This window comes from Callithrix jacchus, chromosome 4 (assembly GCF_049354715.1).
Source record: "Callithrix jacchus isolate 240 chromosome 4, calJac240_pri, whole genome shotgun sequence".
Taxonomy (NCBI): Eukaryota; Metazoa; Chordata; class Mammalia; order Primates; family Cebidae; genus Callithrix; species Callithrix jacchus.
In genome coordinates, this window is record NC_133505.1 from 146456074 (window position 1) to 146481905 (window position 25832).

General features: G+C 37.6%; 1 pseudogene; it reads left to right on the forward strand.

Annotated features, from left to right (window-relative positions):
* Nucleotides 1-1639: 1639 nt before the first annotated feature.
* On the forward strand, nucleotides 1640-9107 carry LOC100390483 (activating signal cointegrator 1 pseudogene; annotated as a pseudogene).
* Nucleotides 9108-25832: the final 16725 nt, after the last annotated feature.

The following is a 25832-nucleotide window of genomic DNA, read 5'->3' on the forward strand; positions in this document are numbered from 1 at the left end:
ATTTGAACATAGTTCAATGATGTCTATAACATGATACCATTTTGCTGAAAAATACGTATTCATGCATGGAAGAAAAACAGCAGAAGGACATGCACCAACATGTTAATACTAGATAAAATATGTCAGACTTTTTTTCTTTATGTTTTTCAAACTGTGCTGCTGCTTTGACTCCTTATGACTTTTGTAGGTGGAAAAAAAACTAATACAAATCAACTGCACACTTTTACAGAATGGGAGAAAGATGACCTGTAGGTCTTTCTTGTTAGGAAAGACTTGAGGACTGAGGTGATTGCCAGTCTCAGAGCAGGCATGTTTGAGATGAGGACCAAGGACCAAGGACCAAGTAGCTGTGTCTGAGACAAGGATGACTTCCAGAACAGGTGGGAAGTGGTTCCCAATGGTGCATCATGGCAGGTCTCAGTCTCACCTTTTAAGAGGCTTATTTTGAAGTTAGGGTGAAGTAAACTTTGGCTTAATTTTAAGAATAAATTTCTCATAAGCATAGCTATGGAGAGAATGGCCGTTTTGTTAGATTGTACAGTTCATCTTCAGCAGGTGGCCTTTCTTGAACAGAGATGCTGGGTGGACAGCTGGATGAGATGATATTTTATATTTTCTTCTAGGCTAGTAGACGACATTATCAAACCTGCCACTCTTTCTTCTTTATTACTTATGCTATCTCTATGAGATGGATATCACTTTTATTAGTGAAGAAATTGATGCTCAGACAGGTGAAATAATTTGCTGAATAATCAGGATCTTGCAAGTTTCTTAGCTGGGATTTGAGCTTAGATCTACTTGTCCTCCAAGCCCAAAATGTTCTATGATGTTCTGCTGCTTTCTAATCTGTGATTCCGTACCCATTTCCTCACTTTCTTTTCTCTTCTTTCTGTAGATCTCCACATTGCTTTCTTTCTGTTTCCATGACAGACAATAATGGCATCTGTAATATGTCTGGCTTTGATTTGGTTCTTGGTATTGATGTTTAAGCTAAAGAAATAAATGGCTGACTCTTGGGTAGCAGAGCCATTATCTATTACTGTTATTATTTTTAATTATTGTTTTCAGTGTAGTTGAAGAGATATTAGTTTATAATTTTAAAACTTCCAATGAAGAGTGTCTAGAAAAAACAGTCTTAAGTGTTTCAAGATTATTCTTTTTTAATACTGGAACGTATACTATGAGGCTTTCAGTAGAAAAGTAACAGGAGACAAATTGACAGCAAATTGAAAATAAAAGCATCTGATTCAGTGCTGTTCTCATCCTGGGTTCCCCACATTTCTTTTATTTGCAGTGTACCTTTTCCCTTTTGTGTGGAGTTGCCAATTCTTCTACATGGGTTAATCCTAAGGAGTAGTTTCTCTGCACATTGTCCACGAGGCGGTAGCTCATAATTAGGATGCCTTGATACTCTGGTGTGGTCTACCTCATGTAAGTTACACTGAACTCCCTGGGACTTGCAGAAGCAGGGCCCTTTCTGCATATGCTTCAGCCCCACTGTCAAAATCTTCGTAGTTGTGGCTCCCCCCTACACTTGAATTCTGTTGCTGCAGCAACGAGCTCAAGAAGAGCCTCTGTATGGGAATAGAGCTAAGGACGATGTTAAGGCTCAGGCGAACTGACCCCTTGACAGCCTAACATGGAGGCTTTTATCTTTGAATTTAACACATTTGTCAACTTGACAGGAAGCTTGGGCTGCAGATTCCTGCCCTTGGGAGACTCTGAGGCCCTGCGGAAAGAGCCCGGGCATGGGAGTCAGACACATGGGAGGGTGTGGGGGTAAATCCTTGCCATGCAACTTACTGTGCTAGAATCTTATTTCCCCTGTAGAATTCCATCATCTATAAAATGGGGTAATAATAACTGTTCATGGGGTTTTGGAGAAAATTAAAAAGTTAATGATGCAGAAACAAGGATGTGAAGATAAACAGGGAAATACAAGCAAAACTATGGGTTAAAAAAAAAAGCAAATCATGACCCTGCTTCACAAATCTTTATGTCTGATTTTTACCCTAGTCAAATATTTGTGAACTGTCATGGAGATAAAGTCTTGGCCTCAGTATTTTGCCAGCCTCAAAAGAACTATGTTTCAATCCGAACAGCTTGATAATAATGGCCAAAACCACTGTGGGATTACACATGAAAATGAATGCCAAGGAAAATAAATAAATTGATTAACAAAGAGTAATTGCTATTTACTCACAATTCGGGAAACACATTTTGGCCTTTTATTACAGCCATTCTGTCTTTAAACTATTGTATTTTGTCAAAAGAACACACTCTTGTAGTGCTCGAGAGTGAAAAATAATACATTTTTCAAGTGTTCACCATGTCAGTGTCAGGCCATGAAAGTAGTTATTGAAAACTTCAGCTGCACTTTCAAGCAAGAAATAAAGTAAAACACAAACTGCTTTCGTGAAATGAAGCTGGTTACAACGATCGATGCTCAATAATAGTATATGTTATTTCCTCTACCGTGGAGCAGGAGGCAAAGAGGTTTGAAAATGACTGGTTAAATATCAGTCTATTTTGTTTAATAAGTGATAGCGATTTCCTACATGAAACAAAACTCACTCTACTTATGCAGAGTTCACGTTTCAGTCTCATATTCAGCATTGGCTGAATAATCAGAAGCCATCATTGTGGGCCAAAGCTGGGAGATTTTTGGTAAGGATTCTGTGACGTGGTTATGTAGAAGACCAAATGGATTTGGTGAAGGCTGGATTACTTACACAAAGTCCAAAGATAAATTTAGTTGAAAACTGGTCACGGGTAGCCTTGCAGTCTCAAAGGGCATTTCTGACTAGACAAACAGCGTCTACCAACATCCCCTCCACTGAAATAAACAGCCGAGTGTTCCCTTGCCACAGGCTGGGTAAATACTAACTAAACTGTCTGCCTGTATGCCAGTCGGAGCAACACTCCCTATTTTTTAGCAAAATATTTTTCCACTCTGGCCATCCAAGAAACTCTCCAAATCCAATACATTTCAATGGACTTTTTAGGCTTGTCTATTTTTCTCACTATTTATAGCTTTCAGATGTTGGCAGGTAGGGGACTATATTTTCTTCAGAATAAAGTTAGAAACGGCAGCAGGGTGGTTTCATCATCTGCCACACAATATTAAGTCAGTATTAAAACAATCCTTCTTCTTTAGGAGTGTCAACAGTGACAAAGGCTGGAGAACAAAATGAATGCCTCACCAATATTGTGTCAATGGTCATACTGATATTGTGCAGAGTTCTGTGGCGTGAGGAACTGGGAATGGGATCCTGAGGGAAAGCCCAGTCTGTTCAGGGGTAATGTGTGGGAATAGCATTTGCGAGGCTGAAGTACAAAAGTCCAGGAGGCCAGATTTGCCCCTTCCGTGGAGCTTAAGGCTGAGCAGGGCATAAAGGGAATGTAAGAGTGCCTCAAGGCATGTAGTATTTAATAAATTACGAACTGCTTGCAAACACAACATCTTACTAGTCCTTAGAACAACCCTGGGCAATAGAAGAGGTAATTATTCACCCCATTTTATGGATGAGGAAACTCAGTTTTATAGAGATGACTTAACTGGGGTTACCTGGCTAGCATGTGGCACAGCCAGAACTGGCGGCCCAATCTTCTGATGGCTAACCTTGTTTTCTTCCCCAACTCACACTGCTCCTCCAAGGATTCAGCCTGTGGAGCTTTCCCAGGCTCACTGGGAAGAAAGTCTATTCAAATGAAAAGGCCAGTGAATAAAGAGAAAAAGTCAGTAAAGGTTTGGGTTAGAGAATAAAACCCAGTATTCTAGTTCCTAGAAAAGGATTATAGTGGGCAGATTAGGAGGTGATAGTCTGACACATCTGAAATGTGGAAAAGTTGAGTTTAAATAGTCAGTTTTGTCACTAACCAGCTACGTGACCTTCAGTGTCCTCATCTGTAGAGCTTTAAGGACTCCCTGGGGATTGTGGTAAAATCACCACAATGAAGCCCTTCTGGGGTCACTTGAGAGACAACCTTTAAGATTTTGCCCTAGGTCACCTGTGGCAGGATTCATCAAGGAGGCATGATTCGAACTAAGAAACTGTAGCAACAGAGAGGGAAAGGAGAAGAGAAATATGGACAGGGAAATAGTTGAGTCCAGTTATGGTGACAAGGGTGGGTGTGCTGCTTATGTGGGATAGTAAGGAGACATTTGATGGATAGGTGATATAAAAACAAAATATGTGCAAAGTTCAACCATTATCAAGTCAGTTTTATCCACGGAATTAACAGTTTGGACATTTCAGATCAAAATGTATTCCTTTGCCCTTTAACCAATTATCAAGATAGTTGTCCTAAGTCTTCCTTCCTTCTTTTCCTCTCCCCTCCCTCCCTCCCTCCCTCCCTCCTTCCTTCCTTCCTCCTACCTACCATCCTTCCTTTTTTTCTGCCTCTCACCCTTGCTTCCTTTCTCCCTTCTTCCCTCCCACCTTTTCCTTCCTCTCCTTTTCTTTCCTCTTTCCTCCCTCCCTCCCTTCTACTTTACCAGCTTGTAGACAGAGACTTCTTTGGAGTATATTTCCAGAGGGGTGGATTTGTTTGTCTAGGGCAGGGTTGTCAAATACCGGTCATGCATGCTGCCACGCCCCTGCCATGACAGACAATGCTAATCAATCACTGCTCTCTGGGCTTGATCTCAGGATTCATTTCAAGGTGCATGGGTTGGTTAGAGTTGGCTCAAGTGACAGGAGCTGTTTGCCAACATAAATCTAAGACACAAGTGGATCAAATATGGCTTTCCATTTTAAAAAAGGTTAAAGTATACTAGAAAATATACTTCCTTTAACCTTTTAAAACATTCCACCCCACCCCCCACTGTTTTAATCTCAGCAAGAGCCTCAAGCAAAAATAGACAAATGTTATTTGAAGTCACAATCTAGTGAAGTGAGAGTCTGGCAAAGATTTTTTAGAAGCCTGAATGTGTTTCATGAATGAATATCACCTTTTGAATATTTTGTCATACAAATTGGCTTCTGGACATTTTGATGTTTGCCTCATGCAAATTTGAATTTCCCTAGTGCTAAAATTTGGTTTCGCTGCTTTAATGCAAATATGTTATATATGTACATAGACATAGAAGTTATGAGCTTAGTTTCTGAAGCCTATGTTGGAACCCCAGCGCTGTCTGTTTCTAGCTGAGTGCCCTTGAACAAGTTAATGTTATCTTTCTGAGCTTGAATTTTCTCATACTAAAAATGGTAGTAATCATCATTGTTATCTCACAAGCTTATGGTGAAGAGTAAATGAGATAATTCATGTATAACATTTAGCATAGTATCCTACACAAAATAATACTCAACAAATGTTAAGTTTGTGCGTGTGTTGTATGTAGCTACTACTATCTATCCAGGGTGAATTAAGGACTTTGATGCTTATTGAATTGTTTGGCTAAATGTTATATTTCTTTGCCTTTGTGGGTTTAAGTCAGAGTTTTAATGCTATTTGAATTGTTTTGTGATTCCAGCATGATTTTTGTGTGCGTGTTTGAACTTCAAGAAAAATGTCCTCTTTTTTGGTCGCTGATATATTCAAACCACTGGTGCTGGAAGAAAAATAATCTGTCATTGAAGTAGATGCGAGTTGACATGACAGACTGCGCGCTCTATCTTAAACATTCATAAGATGCATAATATGGTCCCTATGGAATGAAATAACTCCTTTAGAGTCTTCTCAGTCCCTTGTATCATGGCTTTCCTAGAGCGAAGCCATTATAATTTGAAAGCAGCCATGCCTGTTTGGGGAAAAAAAGATCAAGGAAAAAAAGGCATTTCACATATCAAACAATTTACATTTATATATTGTTTAGATGTGTGTGCATACATGTGCACAAGAGTATGTGGGTGGTGTGGCTGGGAGTGGTGGCTCACACATGTAATCCCAGCACTTTGGGAGGCCGAGGAGGTAGGATCACCTGAAGTTGAGAGTTTGAGACCAGCCTGACCATCATGGAAAAACCTCGTCTCTAGTTAAAAATACGAAATTATCTGGGCGTGGTGGCGGATGCCTGTAATCCCAGCTACTCAGGAGTCTGAGACAGGAGAATCTCTTGACCCCACGAGGTGGAGGTTGTGGTGAGCTGAGATCGCGCCACTGCACTCCAGCCTGGGCAGCAAGTGCGAAACTCCCTCTCAAAAGCAAAAGGAGTATGTGGATGGTGCACATAGGTGTGTGGTGTTTGAAACTCTGGTGTTTGATATATTATTTCTACTAACTAGAAGTAATTTCTTCAGAATCCAAAACACTTGAAATCCTGATTTTATTGGCCATGTGATTTTGAATAAGCTCCTTGCTAAATCTTAGGTAACTCATATTTAGAATGTGGATAATGATATCTTCATACTCTTTCATAGGAAGGATAAAATCATGTGAGATAATATATGTAAAATGTATAGTAAAATATTTGGCACATTTCAGTCTCCCAAATAATAGAGCTATTAATAATAATAAATAAGTAAAACAAGTAATTAAAATAATGTCTATGGCAAGGCAAACTGGTTTTCAACTTCATTATTCAATGTCCTGCTTTGATTTTTATTTTATAGGATAATCATTTGCTAGCTTAGGTAATGCATCATTCCTTAATTATAACTGTCAAGTGAAGACGTCACTAATCTATACCTCTTCTGAGAAATACAAGCACTTGAGCAAATAACTAATTTCCTGACCCTGAGTTTCCTAATCTAAGAGGAAAGTCTATCTCAGTGGCTGCACTCTGTCATAGCCATTCTTATTGAAAGAATAAAATGAAATAATGGATTTTACAGGTCTGTGTAAGGCACAAACTGGCCATACAACTGGAGAAAGGATACAAAATTGTACATATTTATGAAATACTCAAATATTGATAGGCAGTGTCTAAAGAAGACCAGAGTATTAGAATAAACAAATAGCCCAATAGCAAGTGGAGATGATTACCTTTTCTAAGGATTCTTCTCAAGAGAAAGAGTTGGCTTGTGCAATCATTCACTGTATAATGACATTTTGGTCACAAAGACTGAATATATGACAGTGGTCTCATAAGATTATAATACTGGCTTTTTACTCTACCATTTTATGTTTATATATGTTTAGATACACAAGTATGTCCATTTGTTACAGTTGCCTACAGGATTCAGTATTTAGTATAGTGACATGCCTTATAGCATTGTAGCCTTGGAGCAATAGGCTATACTATCTAGGTTTGTGTAAGTACACTCTGATGTTTGCACAATGATGAAATTGCCTAATGATGCATTTTTTAAGAATGGCTCCCTGTCATTAAGTGACACATGTCTGTGTTTGTTTTTAATAAGAAATTACAGGACATGCTAACTTTTGCCTTTAAAATTTGTTTTTGGAAATAAATAGCATTCCCAAAAGGCCTCTTGGGTTTGTAACTGTGCTATATTTCCATGTTAGATACATCAAGATAATAACATTTGATCAAACACAATCTACATGGAGTGACCAGATACTACTGAGTCTCTGTTGATCACTACTGTGGATATGAGACAACAAACAGGTTTTGCCAGATGTTCCAGGATAAACAGCTTCTCTGCTGTCAAAACCTAGAGTTGAAGTGCAGAAGAGGGATTATTTCAACCTCCTTCATACTCCAGTAGAGGAGGAGCCATTATTATTTACTCAACTTGTCAAAGATAAACATTAAATCAATTTAATGATTTAAGAAGAGTGAATGTGAAATTGGGAGGCAAATTTACCATTTACTTCCATGTATTTTTTCTGACATCTGTAAAACAAGGCTAATGATATCCACATCACAAGACTCTTATAAAACATTAAAAATTTTTCCTTTGTACATGAAAAAATACTATAACTATATAAATTAGTAAGGTATTATCCTGGTCTTTTTAAATTCTCACTGAGATTGTGCTTAATTTGTGAGGTTTGGAAATTAACTTGAATTGTTAACTCACTCAGGTTAAAATTTGGCCTCTGGAGCAAAACAACTCTTTATTAGCACTCAATTATGTCAAAAAATAAGTGTTGAGCCCAGCTGGTTCTGTCTGGGGAAGATGGCAGTGGCTGGGGCAGCATCCACAGAGCCACTGGTGTAATGGTCCACTTAGCAGTTGGGGAAATCTCTTAGTCTGGATGTCAGCAAGGAGATCATGCACAGTGCTTCCAAAAAAATCAAACTTTAGATGGGCAGAAATCAAGGGACCAGCTAAAGCTCGGTAGGAGGAAAGGGAGAAATAGGCAGGGAGTTCCTGTATTTGCTGAACCTGATGTGACTGCAGAGGTGAAACACCTTTTGATTTGCCCAAGGGACAAGAGAACAACAACTCTTGGAAGAAGAAGACAAAGTTTGTCAATTTACACACAAGAGAGGGACCCACAGGCTTGCAGTCTGCTCCCCCAGTTGCCACCCTTGTGATTGCCTGGGCCAGAAGCACAAGCTCATCAATAGCTGTCTGATTGGTGGGCTTGTTGTTTGTGAATAAGAGGGCTCCAGCTCTTGATTATTCTGTGTCACGCTGATATGTACTCATGAAGAACAGGATATTTTACAGAATGACTCAAATGAAAGCCAGAAACTGCTAAAGAAGCTCATGCCATTGATGGGGAATTCTGGAAAAGTGGACATCTCTGCCAAGGACTTTCTGTGTCATCGAGAATTTCAAATTAAGTCTGGTCTGGTGAAGGCTATCAAGCACAAACTGTTGGAGTTGGACCAGGCTAGTTTTCAAAGGAATCACCCAAGTCGTTGGTGATGATCAGATTACTTTGCCAGTGATTCTAACCTGTGGTTGTCCAAACTTAAGCGGGAAACCAAACAAGAAGCGAGAAGAGGTGCTGAGAGAACTTCGACATGCTTCTCTACTCTCTAAGAAGGTCACCATTAATTTTACAGGCAGGGAAGATCCCGGAAAAAGAAAATCCATTAGCAGAATATCACAGCAGAATACATGAGACAATATAGGCCTTTGCCAAGGAAACCTTGAATCAGACACTGACCACATTTGATATATCTCCTGAAGAGCCTTTGGGAATTCTGATAAATCTCAACATGTACCAGACCCCTCGCCAGTGGGTTGACCACACAGGTGCAGCCTCATATAATAAGGCTTCCCATTCAGCAGGATTGGGACTAGAGTTCAGCTCATTTCAGTACCACTTGTGAATGCAGGATTAAGACTTTCAGGGAGGTTTGACAGTGTGTCATGCCTCTCTATACATCATCCCTGGGTTTCTCAGCTTGTTAGAGGGATTAGAAAAGAATGGAGTGCAGATCCTGGTACATCTTCCACAAAGGACAACTTTGGAGAGCAGTCGTAGCCAAAACCTCCCTCTGCCTTTAAGAAGTCTCAGAACTCCAGGCTACATATCATCTTCTTCATGGGAAAGATGTGGAATTTCCCAGGAACTATCCATCAGGTTGTCTTCTGGGCTGTCTGGACCTAACTGGTTGTTTCAGAAGCAATTTAAGGAGCAGTTTCCAGACGTCAGTCAAGAATCACGTTCTCCACTTGTTTTCATCTCCAAAAATCCTCAGGAAATGGTTGTGGAGTTTCCTATTAAAGAAAATAAAAAAATCTGGAAACTGGATTCCAAGATCCACCAAGGAGCAAAGAAGGGGTAAATGAAGCAGAATACAGCTTTCTGAATCAGGAGAAAAGAAACTATACAGCACAGTGGAGTCTGGTACACTAAAATTGCCATCCACTCGTTTTTTGGAATTGAAGCAGTAGAAATCTAAAGGTGTGGCATCAGGCTTGAATCTCTCAGAATTTTAACTCTTACCAAAATCTGTATTTTTCTTAAGGAGTAGGATTCTTACTTATGTAGTGGCTCGAAATCTTTGAATACATTATTTATAAAAAACTATTTGAAAAAAAGTTCAGGAGTATTTCCTATTATTTGGAGGTTACTGAGGCTACAAACTTGCAGGTTTCTATATAAAACATTTCCTCTCTCATCTTTCTTTTGACATGGGAAAATACAATGAGATCATGGTAAAATATGAAAAGTGGAAGAGGAGTGTGGTGTATGAGACACTGGTTGAGTGCAAAAGGTATATAGTCAGATAGACCCAAGTTTTAATATAACCTCTAATACTCACTAAACCTGTTATTGTTTATAGATTAAATTAGGCATTACTTCTTAAATACCTTATCAAATCTGTGCTAAGATGATACCATACTACAGATATCAGAAATACATGAAAAAATATTAATATTCAAATTGGCATTCAGGTAGTAGGGGAATCCCCTTTTTCTTATGAAAGGGAGATGCCTCAACTTTAAAGTGGATGAAGTGGATCAGGCTGTAGAGAAATGAAAGAGTACAGTGATAGCTGTTGTCATGAGTCTTTGAAGGGGCTCAAGATACAGAATTAGAAGTGCAGGGTATAGAATGTCTAAAATTTACCTTCGGATAATGTGAAAACCTAAAAGTCGTTAGCAAACTATGAATACACACACACACACACACACACACACACGACCCTTGAACAATGTGGGGGTTAGGGACACCAAGGTCCTGTGCAGTCAAAAATCTGTATAACTTTTGATTTCCCCAGAACTTAGCTACCAATAATTTACTGTTGATTGGAAGCCTTACTAATAACACGAAGAGTCCATTAACAAATATTTGTATGTTATGTGTATTGTTTTCTTACAATCAAGTAAGCTAGAGAAAAGAAAATGTTATGGAGAAAATTGTAAGGAAGAGAAAATGTATTTGCTAATAAAGGTCTTTGTTCTCATTGTCTTCATGTTGAATGGGCTGAGGAAGAGAAGGTAGAGGAGGCGCTGGTCTTGCTGTCTCAGGGATGGCAGAGGCAGAAGAGGTGTAGGAGGTGGGAAAGGAGGCAGAAGGAGCAGTCACACTCAGTGTAACTTTTATTGGAAACTTTTGTATTAGTGAACCTGTGTAATCCAAATCCATGTTATTGAAGGGCCAACTGTGTATACATAGCTTTATGGAAGTACACAATTTAATACACCATTTACTCACTATATGTACAGGTTTACTCACTCTAAGTATGGCTTAGTGATTTCCAGGAATTTTATGAACTGTATGACAATCACAACAATTCAGTTTTGTTTTTCTTTCTTTCTCTCTTTTTTTTTTTTTGAGACAGAGTCTTATTCTGTTGCCCAGGCTGGAGTGCAGTGGCATGATCTCAGCTCACTGCAACCTCCGCCTCCCAGGTTCAAGTGATTCTCCCGTCTCAGCCTCCTAAGCAGCTGGGATTACAGGCGTGTATCACCATGACTGGCTAATATTTGTATTTTTAGTTGAGGTGGAGTTTCACTACATTGGCCAAGCTGGTCTCAAACTCTTGACCTCAGGTGATCCCACCTCGGCCTCCCAAAATGCTGGGATTACAGGCATGAGCCACCTTGCTCAGCCAACAATTCAGTTTTAAAGTACTTCTATCACCAAAAAATTATTAATATCTTGCTTCCTTTTGTAATCAGTCACCACTCCAAAATTAAGCCCCAAGCAACCAATATTTGCTTTCTAGTTTTGTCTTTTTCAAAAATTTTATATAAGAGAAATCTTATACTGTATATTTTTCATGCATGGCTTCTTTAACTTGGTGTAATTTTTAAAAGTTCATTCATAGTGTAGATATATCAAAAGTTGATTCATTTATATTGCTGTATAATATTTCATTGTATAGATATACCAGATTTTGTTCATCTGTTCACCAAATGATGAACGTTTATATTATTTCTAGCTTTTGGCTATTATTAATAGTGCACTATGAATTTTCACAGATAAGTATTTGTATGGACATATGTCTTCTATTCTCTTAGATATGTATCTAGAAGTAAAATTGCTAGATTATATGGCGTCGGTTTATTTTCTGTTGCTATAACAGAATACGTGAGACTGGGTGATTTCTTAAAAACGAAGAGAGATTTGTTTTGGTTAATGTTTATGAAGCTGGGATATCCAAAATTGGGTGGCCACATCTGGTCAAGTTTAGGTGAAGGCCTTGTGCTGCGTCAGAAAATGATGGAGAAGAGGAAAGATAAGTGGGTACACGTAAATGGTAAAAACACTAGAGGCAGCCTCTCTTTATAATAACTTGCTCTTGTGGTTACTATTGCTGTGCCTCAAATTCACTCAGTCCCTGGAGAATTAATCTACTCCTCTGAGAGTGGTATTAATCCTTCTTAATGACCTGATCACTTCTTAAAGACCCCACCTCCCAACACTACCACACTGGGGACCAAATTTCCAACACTTGAATTCTGGGCAACCCACTTAAATCAGCGTATGGTAAGTGTGATTAACTAAGAAACTATCAAACTGTTTTCTGATGCATCTATGCCATTTGCATTACTGTCAGCAATCAGTGAAGGCTTCTGTTTTTCCACATCCTCATCAATGCTTGGTATTATTAGTCTGTTGGATTACAGCCATTCCAGTAGATGTGCAGTGTATTTCATTGTGGTTTTAATTGGCATTTCTCTAATGACTAATGATGTTGAGCATTTTTTCATGAGCTAATTTGTCATTTGAATGTCTTCTTTGTTAAAATATCTACTTATCTTAAACTTTTTTTCTCTTTGTATTATTGAGTTGGAAGAGGTATTTATGTTTCCTGAATATATACAACTCTTTTATAGGATATATGATTTGCAAATAATGAAATTATATATCTATGGCTTGTCTTTTTACTTTCTTAATGATGTCCTTTGAAAAACAGTTTTTAGTTGTTGATGTCACAGTTTATTTATATTTCTCTTTTATGGATCATGCTTTTGGTATCATATCTAAGAAGTCTTTGCCTAATGAAAGATCACAGAGATCATAGGGTTAGCTCTTACATTTTTCATCAACTTTTTTTTTTTTTTGAGATAGAGCGTCGCTGTGTTGCTATGCCAGAGTGCATTGGCACCATCTCGGCTCACTTCAACCTCCACCTCCTGGGTTCAAGTGATTCTTCTGCCTCAGCCTCCCCAGTAGCTGAGATTACAGGTGTGCACCACCATGCCCAACTAATTTTTGTATTTTTGGTAGAGACAGAGTTTTAACATTTGGTCAGGCTGGTCTTGGACTCCTGAATTTGTGATCTGCCTGCCTTGGCCTCCCAAAGTACTGGGACTAAAGGTGTGATCCACTGCATCCAGGCTGTAGTTAATTTTTGTCTAAGGTTTACATTTACTTTTTTCTATTTTCAAAAATTTTTATTTAATATGTTTGGACTGCAGGTAACTGAAACTGTAGAATGTGAAACTGCATATAAGGGAAGCCTTCTGTACATACAAAATCTATCTGTAATACGTTGTAATTATCTGTGTAGAGGGCTTCATGCATTTTTTAAATTGCATTTTAGGTTTTGGGGTACATGTGAAGAATATGCAAGATTGTTGCATAGGTACACACATGGCAACGTGATGTGCTGCCTTCCTCCCCATCACCTACATCTGGCATTTCTCCCCATGCTATCTCTCCCCAACTCCCCACCCCCCACTCTTCCTCCCCTATTTCCCCCCTACAGACCCCATTGTGTGATGTTCTCCTCCCTGTGTCCATGTGTTCTCATTGTTCAACACCCACCTGTGAGTGAGAACATGCAGTGTTTGATTTTCTGTTCTTGTGTCAGTTTGCTGAGAATGATGTTCTCCAGGTTCATCCATGTCCTTACAAAGGACACGAACTCATCATTTTTGATGGCTGCATAGTGTTCCATGTTGTATATGTGCCACATTTTCCTTGTCCAGTCTATCATTGATGGGAATTTGGGTTTGTTCCAGGTCTTTGCTATTGTAAACAGTGCTGCACTGAACATTTGTGTGCATGTGTCTTTATAGTAGAATGATTTATAATCCTTTGGATATATACCCAGTAATGGGATTGCTGGGTCAAACGGAATTTCTATGTCTAGGTCCTTGAGGAATTGACACACTGTCTTCCACAATGGTTGAACTAATTTACACTCCCACCAGCAGTGTAAAAGTGTTCCTATTTCTCCACATCCTCTCCAGCATCTGTTGTCTCCAGATTTTTTAATGATCGCCATTCTAACTGGCATGAGATGGTATCTCAGTGTGGTTTTGATTTGCATTTCTTTGATGACCAGTGATGATGAGCATTTTTTCATGTTTATTGGCCTCACGTATGTCTTCTTTTTAAAGTGTCTGTTTTGTCCTCTGCCCACTTTTGAATGGGCTTGTTTGGTTTTTTTTTGTAAATCTATTTTAGTTCTTTGTAGATTCTGGATATCAGCCCTTTGTCAGATGAGTAGATTGCAAAAATTTTTTCCCATTCTGTTGGTTGCCAATTAACTCTAATGACTGTTTCTTTTGCTGTGCAGAAGCTGTGGAGTTTGGTTACGTTCCATTTGTCTATTTTGGCTTTTGTTGCCAATGCTTTTGGTGTTTTGGTCATGAAGTCCTTGACTACCCCATGTCCTGAATGGTTTTGCCTAGGTTTTCTTCTAGGGGTTTTATGGTGTTAGGTCTTATGTTTAAGTCTTTAATCCATCTGGAGTTAATTTTAGTGTAAGTTGTCAGGAAGGGGTCCAGTTTCTGCTTTCTGCACATGGCTAGCCAGTTTTCCCAACACCATTTATTAAACAGGGAATCCTTTCCCCATTGCTTGTTTTTGTCAGGTTTGTCAAAGATCAGATGGTTGTAGATGTGTGGTGTTGCCTCCGAGGCCTCTGTTCTGTTCCATTGTTCTATATCTCTGTTTTGGTACCAGGACCATGCTGTTTTGATTACTGTAGCCTTGTAGTATGGTTTGAAGTCCAGTAGTGTGATGCCTCCCGCTTTGTTCTTTTTGCTTAGAATTGACTTGGCTATGCGGGCTCTCTTTTGGTTCCATATGACGTTTAAGGTGGTTTTTTCCAGTTCTGTGAAGAAGGTCATTGGTCGCTTGATGGGGATAGTGGTTGGATCTGTAAATTACTTTGGACAGTATGTCCATTTTCACAAAATTAATTCTTCCTAATCATGAACATAGAATGTTTCTCCATCTGTTTGTGCCCTCTCTTACTTTGTTGAGCAGTGGTTTATAGTTCTCCTTGAAGAGGTCCTTTACATCCTTTGTTAGTTGTATTCCTAGGAATTTTATTCTCTTTTTAGCAATTGTGAATGGCAGTTCGTTCTTGATTTGGCTCTCTTTATTGGTGTATAGGAATGCTTGTGATTCCTGCACATTGATTTTGTATCCTGAGACTTTGCTGAAGTTGCTTATCAGTTTCAGGGGATTTTGGGCTGAGACAATGGGGTCTTCTAGATATATTATCATGTCATCTGCAGATAGAGACAATTTGGCTTCCTCCTTTTCTATTTGAATGCCCTTTATTTCTTTTTCTTGCCTGATTGCTCTGGCTAGAACTTCCAGTACTATATTGAATAGGAGTGGTGAGAGAGGGCATCCTTGTCTACTGCCAGATTTCAAAGGGAATGCTTCCAATTTTTGCCAATTCAGTATGATATTGGCTGTTGGTTTGTTGTAAATAGCTTTGATTATTTTGAGATACATTCCGTCAATACCGAGTTTATTGAGGGTTTTTAGCATAAAGGGCTGTTCAATTTTGTCGAATGCCTTCTCTGCGTCAATTGAGATAATCATGTGGTTTTCGTCCTTGGTTCTGTTTATGTGGTGAATTACGTTTATAGACTTGTGTGTGTTGAACCAGCCTTGCATCCCCGGGATGAATCCTACTTGATCACAGTGGATAAGGTTTTTGATATGCTGTTGTAATCGGTTTGCCAGTATTTTATTGAAGATTTTTGCATCTATGTTCACCATGGATATTGGCCTGAAGTTTTCTTTTCTTGTTGAGTCTCTGCTGGGTTTTGGTATCAGGGTGATGTTGGTTTCATAAAATGATTTGGGAAAGATTCCCAAATCTTTGGATTGTTTGGAATCATTTCAGAAGGAGTGGTACCAGCTCCTCTTTGTATGTCTAGTAGAATTTGGCTGTGAACCCATCTGGACCTGGGCTTTTTTTGGGTGGAAGGCTCTTAATTGCTGCCTCAACTTCAGACATTGTTATTGGTCTATTCAGGGTTTCAGCATCTTCCTGGTTTAGGTTTGGGAGGATGCAAGTGTCCAGGAATTTATCCATTTCTTCTAGGTTTACTAGTTTATGTCCATAGAGATATTTGTAATAAACTCTGATGATGGTTTGTATTTCTGTGCAATCTGTGGTGATATCCCCTTTGTCTTTTTTTATTGCATCTATTTGATTATTCTCTCTTTTCTTTTTTATTAACCTGGCTAGTGGTCTGTTTATTTTGTTGATCTTTTCGAGAAACCAGCTCCTGGATTTATTGATTTATTGAAGGGTTTTTTTTTTGTCTCTATCTCCTTCAGTTCTGCTCTGATCTTCGTTATTTCTTGTCTTCTGCTAGGTTTTGCGTTTTTTTGATCTTGCTCCTCTAGCATTTTCAATTATTTGGAGTGGCTGGTACTTGTTGTGCCTTTCTATGTTTTGTGCCTCTTTCGCTTTACACGCCTGTGTAAAGTGCTTTACACGCCTGTGTAAAGCAGGCGTGGTGGTGATGAAATCTCTGAGTACTTGCTTGTTCACAAAGGATTTTATTTTTCCTTGACTTATGAAGCTTAGTTTGGCTGGATATGAAATTCTGGGTTAAAAGTTTCTTTCTTTAAGGATGTTGAATATTGGCCCCCACTCTCTTTTGGCTTGTAGGGTTTCTGCTGAGAGATATTCTGTAAGTCTGATGGGCTTCCCTTTGTGGGTAACCCGACCTTTCTCTCTGGCTGCCCTTAGCATTTTCTCCTTCATTTCAACCCTGGTGAATCTGATGATTATGTGCCTTGGGGTTGCTCTTCTTGAGGAATATCTCTGTGGTGTTCTCTGTATTTCCTGGACTTGAGTATTATCCTGCCTTGCTAGGTTGGGGAAGTTTTCCTGGATAATATCCTGAAGAGTATTTTCCGGGTTGGATTGATTCTCTCCGTCACATTCACGTACACCTATCAAACGTAGATTAGGTCTTTTCACATAGTCCCATATTTCTTGGAGACTTTGTTCATTCCTTTTGACCCTTTTTTCTCTAATCTTACCTTCTTCATTTCATTGAGTTGATATTCAACCTCTGATACCCTTTCTTCTGCTTGGTCAATTCAGCTGTTGAAACTTGCGTATGCTTCGCAAAGTTCTCGTGTTGTGTTTTTCAGCTCCATCAATTCACTTATATTCTGCTCTAAGTTGTTTATTCTCGTTAGCATTTCCTCAAATCTTTTTTCAAGGTTCTTAGTTTCTTTGCATTGAGTTAGAACATGTTCTTTTAGCTCACAGAAGCTTCTTATTACCCACCTTCTGAAGCCTGATTCTGTCAATTCATCACACTCATTAATAGAATAAAAGACAGAAACCACAATTATCTCAGTTGATGCAGAAAAACTATTTGACAAAATCCAATACACTTTCATGATAAAAACACTTAACAAACTAAGAACAGAAGGAAATTACCTCAATGTAATAAAGGCTCTATATGAAAAGCCTACAGCTAACTTCTTACTTAATGTTGAATAATTGAAACCTTTTTTTCTAAGCTTAAGCCAAGGTTGCCCGCTCTCACCACTTTTATTCAACATATTACTGAAAGTCTTAGGCAGAGCAATTGATTAAGAAAAAATAATAAAAGTATACAAATTGTAAAGGAAAAAGTAAAACTATTTGCTGTTAACAGATAACATAATCTCATGAGTAAAATCCCTAAAGATTCTATAAAATAACTGTTAGAAGTAATAAAAAATTCTTTAAAGTAGCAGGATATGAAATCAGCATTGGCATGCAGAAATCAGGTGTGCTTTTATACACTATCAATGAATCATCAGTAAAGAAAATTAAGAAAATGATCTCATTTATGATAGCATCAAAAAGAATGCTTATAATTGAATAAAATGCTTATAATTGAATTTAACCAAAGAAGTGAATGATATATACATGAAAAACTAAGACATTGCTGAAAGAAATTAAAAAGGACATAAATAAATGAAAAATATATATTGTGTTCATTAATTAAAATAATTAATATTGTTAAAATGTTTATACTGCCAAAAGTAATGCACAAGCTCTGTGCAACTCTTATCAAAATGCCAGTGGCATTTTTTTTTTCAGAAGTAGAGAAAAATCCTAAAATTCATATGGAGTTTTAAAGAACTTTAAGAAACCAAAACAAGTTTATAAAGAAAAATAAAGGTATATATAGGTCTGACACTTCCTGATTTCAAAATATATTACAAAGATATAGTAATAAAAAGTATGGTATTGGCATAAAGACAGATATATAGACCAATGAACAAAATGGAGAGTTAATAAATGAACTCTCAAATATATGATCAGATAATCTTCAATAGGGGGACCAAGGTTACATAATGGGAAAGGCTAGTTTCTTCGAAAAATGATGTTAGAAAAACTGAAATATCCACATGCAAAGCATAAAGCTGGACGTTTTCCTTACAACATACAAAAATTAACTCAAAATATATAAATGACCTAAATGTAAGACATGAAACTATAAAACTCCTAGGAGAAAACACGGGAGAGAACTTCATGACTTTGGATTTGGCATTGATTTCTTGGTTATAACACCCACAGATAATGTAAGTAAGAATAGATAAACAGGACTATATTAAACTGAAAAAGTTTGCACAAGAAAGGAAGAAATCAACAGAGTGAAAAGCAACATATTGAATGGAAAAAAATATTGAAAATAAAAAAAATCATGTATCTGGTGAGGGGTTAATGTTCAGAAAATATAAAGAACTCCTACAACTCAACAACAAAAAACAAGCAATCCAATTTTAAAATAGGAAAAGGACATGAATAGAGATTTCTCCAAAACAGATAAAAAGATGTCCAACAACAGATCTTCCAGACAGAAAATCATCAAAGAAACATTAGACTTAATCTGGATCTAATAGATATTTACAGAACATTTCATGCAAGAGATGCAGAATACACATTGTTTTCCTCAACACATGGATTATACTCAAGGATAGACCATACGCTAGGTCACAAAACACATCTTAAAACTTTAAAAAAGGTTGGGCATGGTGGCTCACTCCTGTAATCCCAGCACTTTAGGAGGCCAAGGTGGGCAGATCAGAAGGTCAAAAGATTGAGACCATTCTGGCCAACAGTGAAACCCCATCTCTACTAAAATAGAAAAATTAGCTGGGTGTGATGGTGCGCACCTGTAGTCCCAGCTCCTTGGGAGACTGAGGCAGGAGAATTGCCTGAACCCAGGAAGTGGAGGTTGCAGTGAGCTGAGATCACATCACTGCTCTCCAGCCTGGCGTCTGGTGACAAAGTGAGACTCTGTCTAAAAAAAAAAAAAATTCAGAAAATTGAAATAATATCAAACATGTTTTCTGACCAAAATGGAATAATACTAGAAATTAGTAACAAGAGAAATTTTATGAATACATAGAAATTAAACAATATGCTCCTGAATGACCAGTAGCTTAATGAAAAAAAATTTTTCTTTTTTTTGTGAGACAGAGTCTCACTCCCTCACCAGGGGCCAGGCTGGAGTGCAGTGGTGTGACCTTGGCTCGCTGCAACCTCCGCCTCCTGGGTTCAAGCAATTCTCCTGCCTCAGCCTCCCAAGTAGCTGGGACTACAGGCGTGCGCCACCACACCCAGCCAATTTTTTGTTTTTGTATTTTTAGTAAGATGGGGTTTCACCATGTTGGCCAGGATGGTCTCGATCTCTTGACCTTGTGTTCTACCCGCCTCAGCTTCCCAAAGTGCTGGGATTACAGGTGTGAGCCACCGCACCCGGCCTAATGAAAAATTAAGAATAAAATTGGGCCAGAAGTAGTGGCTCACACCTGCGATCCCAGCCCTTTGGGAGGCTGAAGCAGACAGATTACGAGGTCAGCAGATCGAGACCATCCTGGCTAACATGGGGAAACCCTGTCTCTACTGAAAATACAAAAAATCAGCTAGGCATGGTGGTACACACCTGTAGTCCCAGCTTCTCGGGAGGCTGAGGCTGGAGAATTGCTTGAACCGGGGAGGTAGAGGTTGCAGAGATTGTGTCATTGCACTACAGCCTGGGCAACAGAGAGAGACTTCATTTTTTTTTTTAAAAAAGAATAAAATTGAAAAATTTCTTGAAACAAATGATAATGGAAATACAGTATACTAAAACCTATGGGATACAACAAAACCAGAAGTAAGAGGGAAGTGTGTAGCTATAAGTGCAAACATCAAAAAAGAGGAAAAACTTCAAATAAACAATCTAATAATGCATCTTAACTAGAAAAGCAAGTGCAAACAAAACCCAAAATTAGAAAAAAATAGTAGAAAGTAGTAGAAAAAAATAGTAAAAGGCAATAAAAAAATAAATGAGATTAGAAATACAAAAGATCAATGAAATAAAACGTTGTGTTTTTTTTGGAAGTTAAAATGGACAAGCCTTTAGCTTATGAACAAATAAAGGAGAGAGAAGACTCAAATAAATAAAATCAGAGATGACAAAAGACATTACAACTGATACTGCAGAAATTTGAAGGATCATTAGTGACTATTATGAGCAACTATATGCCAATAAATTGGAAAATCTAGAAAAAATAGACTAATTTTTAGACACATGCAACCTTCAAAGATTGAACCAGGATGAAATTCAAAACCTGAACAGACCAATAACAAGTAAGGAGATTGATGCCATAATAAAAAGTCTTCTAGTAAAGAAAAGTCCAGGACTTCACTACTTCACTACTAAATTCTACCAAACATTTAAAAAAGAACTAATAGCAATCCTATTCTAACTATTCCAAAATATAGAGAAGAAGATAATACTTCCAAACTCATTCTGCAAGACCAGTATTACCTTGATACCAAAACCAGACAAAACACATAAAAAAAAAGAAATCTACGGGTCAGTATCTCTGATGAATATTAATGCAAAAATTCTCAACAAAATGCTAGCAAACCAAATTCAACAATGCATTAGGAAGATCATTCATCATGAGCAAGTGGGATTTATCCCTAGGATGCAAGGATGGTTCAACATATGCAAATCAATCGAGTGATACATCATATCAACAGAATAAAGGATTAAAAACAATACAGTCATTTCAATTGATACTAAAAAAGCATTTGATAAAATTCAACATCCATCATGGTTTAAAAAACTCACAAAAATCTGGGTATGGAAGGAACATAACTCAACATAATAAAAGCCATATATGATAGACACACAGATAGTATCATACCAAATGGGGAAAAGCTTAAAGCCTTTCCTTTAAGATCTGGAACATGACAAGAATGCCCACTGACACCTCTGTTAAGTAAAGTTAACTTTACTTAACTAAATTTGTTTATCAGTTCTAATAGCATTTTCACACCAAGAGTGAACTATGTGAAAAGTAAATTTAAAAGGCAATATCATTTACAATAGCCACACATAAAATTAACTATGTAGAGATTAACCAAAAAAGTGAAAGATCTTTGTAATGCAAACTATAAAACACTGATCAAGGAAATTGAAGAGGACACCAAAAAAAAAAAAAGGAAAAATATTCCATGTTAATGGATTGGAATAGTCAATATTGTTAAAATGTTCATCCTTCCCAAAGTATTAATAATCTACAGGTTTAATGCAATCCCTACCAAAATAGAAATGACATTCCTCACAGAAACAGAAAAAAAATTATAAAATATATACAGAAACACACAAGACCCAGAATAGCCAAAGCAAAAAGAACAAAACTGGAGGCATCACATTACCTGACTTCAAGTTATACAACGGAGCTATAATAATCAAAACAGCATGATACTGGCATAAAAACAGACACATAGACAAATAGAACAGAAGAGGGAACCCAGAAACAAATCAATACACCTACAGTGAACTCATATTTGCCGAGGTATGAAGAACATACACTGGAGAAAAAAAGTCCCTTCAATAAACAGTTTTGGGAAAACTAGATGTCCAGATGCAAAAGGATGAAACTAGATACCTATCTCTTGCTATATATAAAAATCAAATAAAAATGGATTAAAGGCTTAAATCTGAGACCTAAAACGATGAAGCTACTACAAGGAAACACTGGGGAAAATCTCTCGGATATTGGTCTGGGCAAAATTTTCTTGAGCAATGCCTCATAAGCATAGGCAACTGAAGCAAAAATGGACAAATGGATCACATTGAGTTAAAAAGCTTATTTACAGCAAAGTATACAGTCAACAAAGTGAAGAGAGAACCCACAGAATGGGAGAAGATATTTGCAAATTACCTTTCCCCGAAAGGGATTAATAATCAGAATATATAAGGAGCTCAAACAACTCTATAGGAAAACAAATCTAACTATTCAATTAAAAATGGGCAAAAGATCTGTATAGACATTGTTCAAAAGAACACATACAAATGGCAAACAGGCACATGAAAGGGTTCTCAACAACACTTCATCAGAGAAATGCAAACCAAAACTGCAATGAGACAACATCTCATCCCAGTTAAAATGGCTTATATCCAAAAGACAGGCAATGACGAGTGCTGCAAAGGATGTGGAGGAAAGGGAACAGTTGTACACTGTTGTGGGAATGTAAATTAATATAACCACTAAGGAGAACAGTTTGGAGATTCCTCAAAACACTAAACATTGAGCTGCTCTATGATCCAGTAATCCCACTGCTGGGTAAATACCCCACAGGAAGGAAATCAGTATATGGAAGAGATATCTGTAGTACTGTGTTTGTTGCAGCACTGTTTACTAAGGTTTGGACGCAACCTAAGTGTTCATCGATAGATGAATGGATAAAGAAAATATGGCACATAAACATCATGGAGTACTAATCAGCTGTAAAAAAGAATAAGATCCAGTCATTTGCAACAACATGGTTTGAACTGGAGACCATCATGTTAACTGAAATAAGCCAGGCAACCGAAAGGCAAGCATCACATGTTCCCACTTATTTGTGGGTCTAAAAATCAAATCAACTGGACTCATGGATATAAAGAATAGAAGGATAGTTACCAGAGCTTCGGAAGGACAGTAGGGGGTGGGGAGGAGGTGAAGATAGTTAATGGATACAAAAAAGATGGAAAGAATGAATAAGACCTACTGTTTAATGGCACAATAAGGTGACTATAGTCAATAATAACTTAATTGTATAGTTAAAAATAAAGAATGTAATTTGATTGCTTGTAACTCAAAAGATAAATGCTTGAAGGAATGTATACCCCATTCTCCATGATGTGCTTATTTCACATTGCATGCCTGTATCAAAACATTCATGTACCCCATAGATATATACACCTACTATGTACCCATAAACATTTAGAAACAATAATTTAAACATTTGGAAAAAGATGTCCAGCAAGCATATGAAAAGATGCTCCCCTGTGTGTTAATCATCATGGAAATGCAGCTCAAAACCACAGTGAGATATCACCTTACATCTGTTACAAGGTTACTGTCAAACAAATGGTTAATGACAAGTGTTAGAGAGGATATGAAGGAATTGGAATTCTTGTGCACTGTTAGTGAAAATGTAAAATAGTACAACTGCAATGGGAAGCAATATGGAGGTTCCTCAAAAAATGAAAAGCTATCTATCGTACGATCAAACAATTCCACTTCTGAATCTATAGCCAAAAGTACTGAAAACAGGATCTTGAAGTGATATGCGCACACTCATATACATTGCACTGTTATTCTCAATATCCAAGAGGTGAAAGCAACCTAATGATATCAATGACAGATGAATGCATAAAGCGAATGTGTTATATACATGCAATGGGATTTTATTCAACCTTTAAAAAGTTCTGTCATAAGCTACAACATGGAGGAACCTTCAGGACGTTATGATAAGTGGTATACACCACTCATAAAAGGATCAATAGTGCATAATTCCACTTAAATGGGGTATCTAAAATAGTCAAACTGTTAGAAAATAAAATGATAGTTTCTAGGGGCTGTTGATAGGGGGAAAGCAGGAACTGTTTAACAGATGAAGAATTTTACTTTTGCAAGATAAAAAAGTTCTAGAGATCTGTTTTACAATGTGCATGCAGTTCTCACAGTGATGATCCAAGAAAGATCCCTTTATGGCACTGTCAGAAGGAGGGAGAGAGTGTCTATTCTAAAACATACCCAGAGCATTCTTCATACCAAAGGGCTACTCTCCAGGTGAGAGGAATTTTCTAGAGCACAATTTTGAAATCTTATCCCAGATGTAGAAAATAATTTTTCCCCATACTTACCCCTGCTTGTCCAACTTATGACCGGTGGGCCACATGCAGCACAGGGTGGCTTTGGATGCGGCCCAACACCAATTTATAAACTTTCTTAAAACATTATGAAATATTTTTGTGATTTTTTTTTTTTTAGCTCATCAGTTATCACTAGTGTTAGTATATTTTTTGTGTGGCTCAAGACAATTCTTCTTCCAGAGTGGCCCAGGAAAGCCAAAATATTGGATATCCTTGATCTCAGATAGAAAACAAAATTTTTTTTTTTTTTTTTTTTTTTTTTTGAGACAGAGTCTCACACTGTCACCAGGGCTGGAGTGCAATGGCGTGATCTCCGCTTGCTGCAACCTCTGCCTCACGGCTTCATGCGATTCTCCTGCCTCAGCCTCCTGAGTAACTGGGATTACAGGTGTGCACCACCACGCCCAGCTAATTTTTTGTATATTTAGTAGAGATAAGGTTTCACTATACTGGCCAGACTGGTCTCAAACTTTTGACCTTGTGATCCACCCACCTCAGCCTCCCAAAGTGCTGGGATTACAGGCATGAGCCACCGTGCCCGGCCAGAAAACAAATCTTTAAAAAACAAAAACAAAAACAAACAAAAAACCTGTTTTGGCCAATAAGGGGCAGAGCTTCAGGAACATGGATTTGGAACACTGCATCCAGAGAAGAAAGAGGTGGATACTGGGGAAGCATCAACCTCTTCCTCACAGAGGTTCTCTCACAGAGAGAAGAGAAAATGGCTAATATGTATACAAAGAGATGTCCAATCTCATTAATAACCTGGAAAATTAAAAAAACACAATGAGATTATATGCCATACCCACAAAATTGATAAAACTAAACACTGGATAATTAAAAATGTTTATAAGAATGTGAAATTATCTGAACTCTACTGCTAGTATGAGTGTAAAAAGTTGTGCAACCATTTAGATAATTAACCTGGTAATACCTAAGAAAGCCGAAGATATGTCCTCTCTCTAGTCCAGTTATTCCACTTCTAAGAAGAAATCTTAGAGAATCTATTGCACCATATATAGGTACATTTATATATAGGTGCATCCATATATAGGTGCACCATAATATGCAGCATGTATATTTAGGAATGTTCACTGAAACATTGGTTGGAATAGCAAAGATTTGGAAATAATCTAAATGTATATCGGTATTTGAATGGATAAATGATGGTCTATAAGCAGAAAAATGAACAAACTAGACACATCAAAACATTGATCTCAAAGATAATTTTAAATAGTAAAAACCAGTCTCAGAAGACTCTGTACAATATGATTCCATTTATAGAACAGAGAGGCATGCCAAAAGTAAACAGAAATTTTGTTTGGAGATATATAGACATTATGTGCATACTGGAACATTGAGGTAATCAAGTGTTATATAAACAAACTTTTTTTTGTGTTTTCTTTGAGGACTTGTAGCTAAATATTATAGTTTTTCTCTTTTCCAGTTTTTAGAATGTTAGCTTGCATTTTTTATTATGTTGAGTATGCATGCTTCTAGCAGCACTCCCCCATGTCCCTGTAATTTGCTTCTTTTTATTTTTGGTGGCCTAGGAAACAAGATAACTAAACTTGTTAGAATCTTGCATAAGACAAACAGTCTCCAGATCTGGGCCTAGGGAACTCTCCTATGAGCAAATTGCATGAC